Source organism: Mastomys coucha, unplaced genomic scaffold, assembly GCF_008632895.1.
Source record: "Mastomys coucha isolate ucsf_1 unplaced genomic scaffold, UCSF_Mcou_1 pScaffold18, whole genome shotgun sequence".
Classification (NCBI taxonomy): domain Eukaryota; kingdom Metazoa; phylum Chordata; class Mammalia; order Rodentia; family Muridae; genus Mastomys; species Mastomys coucha.
Window position 1 is genome coordinate 1,006,138 of NW_022196900.1, and position 5,073 is coordinate 1,011,210.

At 34.8% G+C, this 5,073-nt stretch overlaps 1 non-coding gene across 1 annotated transcript; it reads left to right on the forward strand.

Annotated features, from left to right (window-relative positions):
* Window positions 1-4,895: 4,895 nt before the first annotated feature.
* LOC116097221 lies at window positions 4,896-5,003 on the forward strand. The gene has a single exon (XR_004121282.1). It is a non-coding gene; the product is annotated as a U6 spliceosomal RNA (small nuclear RNA).
* The last annotated feature ends 70 nt before the right edge of the window (window positions 5,004-5,073 follow it).

Consider the following 5,073-nt stretch of genomic DNA (forward strand, 5'->3'; position numbering starts at 1 on the left):
TGATTCTGGGAACCAAACCTATGTCCTCTGTAAGAGCAGCAAGTGCTCTTAACAACTGAACCATCTCTCTTGCCACATAATCATTATTTGTATATTTTTAAATGTATAATCTAATGAAGGGTCTATTTAAAATAAAAAGATACTTGGATTGACTTTGTTTTGTCTTATAAATAGATCTTCATCTGAAAACAGTCACTATTGTGATGTTAACCCACATGCTTTTAGGAATCTTCCCGTTTTCAAAGTACATCTCTTTCTGCCTGTGGGATAACTTAAAAGTTGAATGATTTACCATGAACTAAATTTGCATACTTATGACAATATTATTGAAATCAGAATCAAAACATTATATGGGATGACTTTAAAAAGATATGATTTCAGAATTGTTCTGGATTCCATGTTTAAATGTTTCCATGTTAGTTTGCATGTGTAATTACATTTCTCTTTTGTAATAACTTTCTTTCTAAGGAAATGTTGTCTCAAAAAGGGCATATATTCTTTAGGATTAAGAGAGAAAACAAAACCAGCAATCAAAAATCCTTTGAGTAGCATTAATCTTCATTCCATTTTAACTTGTCTGTGAAATAGCCATAACTAGCAACAGCAAAAATGCATACATGCCAAGAAGATTGCTATTATTCTCTCAGTTTTTTTAGAAATTCATACACAAGCAATATATTTACATCATTACTACTCTTTGCTGCCTTTGCAACTTCTCCATGGCCACTAATGCCTCTCTGCCTCTCTCTCTGTCTCTGTCTCTCTCTGTGTGTATGTGTGTGTGTATAAACTAGACAGATAAAAAGATAGATAGATAGATAGATAGATAGATAGATAGATAGATAGATAGATAGAGGGTTTTTCTTTTTTCTTTTTTTACTTTTGTTTATAATAGAGCATTTAGGATTAGATAATCTATCAGCTACCTCTTCCCAGAGAAATTATTTCTCTCTCAGTGGCCATCAATTGCCTGTAGCAATTCATCTAGAAATGAGGCCTTCTGAAATTTTAATTAACTATATTGGCACATTAACCAGTATGGTCATTATGTAAAATCATAACAGTCTACTGAGATTTTATAGATGCAACATTCCTGTCACATGTAGAAGACTCTATCTCATGAACATGCCCAAGTCCTCCGGCTCTGAGAATCTTTCCATAACTTTTCAAAGATGATCCCTGAGCATTACATATAGTTGTTGTATTGTATATGTACCAATTGTGACCATTTTCTACAGCTATTTATTCTCTATTTATGACCAATTGTGAATCTGTGCTGTGGGAATAAAGAAAGAAAAGAAAGTAGGCAAGTGGATAGGTAGGTAAGTAGGAATGAGCAAGCTTTCTTGTTGATGGATTAGAATCACACTTATATATGAGTATAAGGATAAGTATTTAGAACACAGCTAGAAACTACATTGATTTAGCAAAATGCCAGGAATAGGTTCTCCTCTATGGGCTATGGTATTTCTCAAGGCACAGAAAGCTATCTGTGTTTATGATATCAGGCATGAGTGTCCACCTATTGAGATTCCTGAAATTCAATTAGATAGCCACTCCTTGCTCTTAATGTATAAACTCCTGTAATGCACTGTTGGGAATATCTTGGATTGTAGGCCATCATTGTTGTTGGTCACAGGCCTTACATCTGAGTAAGACTGTGTTAATTGTGTTTCAGCTTGCTTATGAACTTCTGATATTGTGAGAGTGAAGCCTTGGGAATAGGATTCCACCTTAGTTTCAGGTAGATTCTTTCAAGTTCTTTTTCTAAAGTGTGTGGTGACTTCTGCAATAGGATATTTCTTACTTTAAAGTTCTGGGAGTCAACCAAGGGCAATGGCAATATCTGATATGGTTTTTGAGAGTCTCTAAGACTGATCAGAAAAGTGAGATTTCCCTAGACTGACTCTGGGGGTTTTGTTGTTTATAGCTCTTTGGGAAACATAGTTACCAAATAGTATAACTTTTGAATATGTGTGTGTGTGTGTGTGTGTGTGTGTGTGTGTGTGTGTGTGTGTGTATGAGTGTGCATGTGTGTGTGTATGTGTGTTACATATGCTTATAAATACTAAGTTTTCCTTTGGCCTTTTCAAAAATGTTTACTCTTATTGGTCTCTCTTGTCTTATTTACCCCCTCTCTGTCTGCTGTTAATCCCTCCTCATTATCTTTCTTCTCATCCCTGATATAGCACACACACCACTGTTTCCTATTTACTACCACCATGGTCTCTTTCCAATTTCTCTTCTTTATTTACTCCAAGTTCAAATTTAAAGAATCAGAGCTAGGGCCCATAAAGATGTGAGAAGTGATGTTTGTTTTTCTGGGCCCGGGCTACCTCACTCAGTATAATGTTTTAGTTCCACCATTTAACTAAAATTGCATGATTTTATTTATTTATTTATTTTTGCAGTTTAATATAGTTCCATTGCACATATATTTTCATCATCCCACCATCAGCTCAAAGACACCTGGGGTGTTTGTATTTGCTGGCTCTTATGAATAGAGTAGTAATGGATTTGGATAAGGAAGTATTGTAGTACTAGGATATCCAATCTTTTAGAGGATATGCCAAAGTATATAATACTTGAGTCATATAGCACATTTTTTCTCTTAGCTTTTTAAGAATTCAAAACAATGGTTCTATCGTGGCTGTACTAAATTGTAGCACCATCAATAGAGAATGAGGTTCTGCTTCCCTGCACTCTGACTATCATTACAAGCCAGTTTTTTTCTTAATCGTAGTCATTCTGACTGGACACAATCTCAAAGCAGTTTTAATTTGCACTCCCTTAACTGTTGCAACTTATAGTCATTTTTATTTCTTCTTTTGAAAACTCTGTCCCACACTCATGTTCAAGACCTCATGTTTTCTTGATTTTTTAAAAAGTTTTTGGTATATTATCGTATTTATTCTCTATCATATGTATAGCTGACTATTGATTCTCCCATAGTCTACGGGCTTTCTCCCTACAGTATTAATTGCTTCATTTGCCCCACAGCTTTGTATCCCCATGAGATCTTGTCTATAAATTGTCCACCTTAATTTCTGAACATATGGAATTATACTCAGACAGGACCTTCCTGCACCACTGACTAATGTCTTCTAGCATTCTCAGCACCACTTCTTACAGTCTGCATCATAGCTCATTAATAAAGTGGCACACTGATGGATACTTTACTTGGCAGGAGCTTTCCTCTGAATCCCTGAATCTGTTATTCACCTTTACTATCAGCAAGTATCCACTTTCCCCTTCCCTCTTTCTGCTTTTGGAAGGCATAGCAAAAGATAAAAAGAAAAGTAGGATAGTAGGGAGAGTAAATAAAAGCAGAAAAGAGATCAGGGATGGAAGACATGGAGTGATGAGGCAGTGAAGGAGAAAAGGAGGGAAGAAGAGAGTGAACAAAATAGAGGGGAAGAAGAGAAGGTACATATATTTTCAGGGATTACCACCAGCCAGCTAGTAATGTTAAGTGGGGCTGACTGTGGTTTTATTCATTTTACATTTTGCCCAGCATGTTCTTCTATGTAAGCTGTCAGTCTATAAACACATGTGTGGGTGGTGATGATGAGAGAGGACTGCCCTCTGAAATGCAGTAACACAAATAAACTTTTACAATAAATTACTGTGATATGAATATCAATGTTCATGTTATTTCTTATATTGTGCTTAAAGGGAAAACATATAACAAACTACAACATTTTGTCATAAACTTTTCACCTTCATCACTAACCCTAGGGTCATGTGACATAAGTGCCGAGTCAGCACTTTTGCCTTGACTTAATTTTAAAATAAAATTTACTAGTAACATCGAAGGCAACCTAAGTAATTTAGAAACATCTTTAACTCAGTAACTCTATTATATTCATCTCTTCATTGTTCAAACTGCAGTCTCTTGAAATTGAAATAGAATTTATGAGCAGTGGCTTCAGAGCATCGGACTTTATCAGAATGATTGCCCATATTTATTCTTTAGCATTGCAAATTGTAAAAGTATGTCTTAGAAATAATGGCTTTGTAGTTTTGATGAAATATGGAATATGAGAGTGCTAACATCAATCATACACTAATTGGTACTTGTTGTTTCCTTGTCAGGTCTTAGATATTTGTGACATTCATTCTGGCCTCAAGGTTAGTTTCTTTGTTAAGTTTCAAAGACTGGAAATTACCACTGTTGCTATTATTTGCAAGAACATTCATATTATCATCAGAAATCAATTATGCTATGTGGTGCTTTTTTCAGTTTACATTGCTATGAGCCTTTTAAATGTCATACTTTGCTATACAATATATGCTGTTCAGTTGTTTTAACTTATGTTGCAAGTGTATATTAATGAATATACTTTGTGTATTTGCTCTCTTTTTCAGAATTCTGGTGGCTTCAAAATGTTTTCTTTGTCTTAGTATATTAGGTAAGGCTTTGGGGTAGAGTATAATTTCATAGCACTCTCTTTCCACTTGATCCATTGAAGGAAATAAACATTGCCAGTCTCAGCTTGAGGCCCTGGAATAAGTATCCACCTGTGCCTTCCTGTTCCTTCTTGCTTCATTCTGTGTGTCTCATCTTTAATGGTTCAGGGCCATAGTGGAAAGAGATGTTAATTTTCGAAATTGAGAAACCCCTATTTCATGGCAATCCATGATGAAAAAGAACAAAGACAACTCTGCTATGGTTATGCTTAGCTTAACATCCATCTGAGAGATCCCAGATATTTAAAGGAGACTTTAAAACCAACATAAAAATCTCTGTGTCTTGTCATATCTTTTATTTTAAGTATTATAGAAGTTGTTTGATATAAAACAACAATCAATTTAACAGTCTCATGTAGATGCTCATCTACAGCAATAGTGACGATACATTTTTCTCAATATAAATTTTAAATCACTCCAAACACGTGCTCGCTTCAGCAGCACATATACTAAAATTAGAACGATATAGGGAAGATTAGCATGGCCCCTGCGCAAGGATGACATCCAAATCACTCCAAATATATTAACTGTATATTTAAAAATAATACATCACTGCTAGTATTTTCTTAAATGAACATGAATATATAAAGTCTTTTTGTTTGT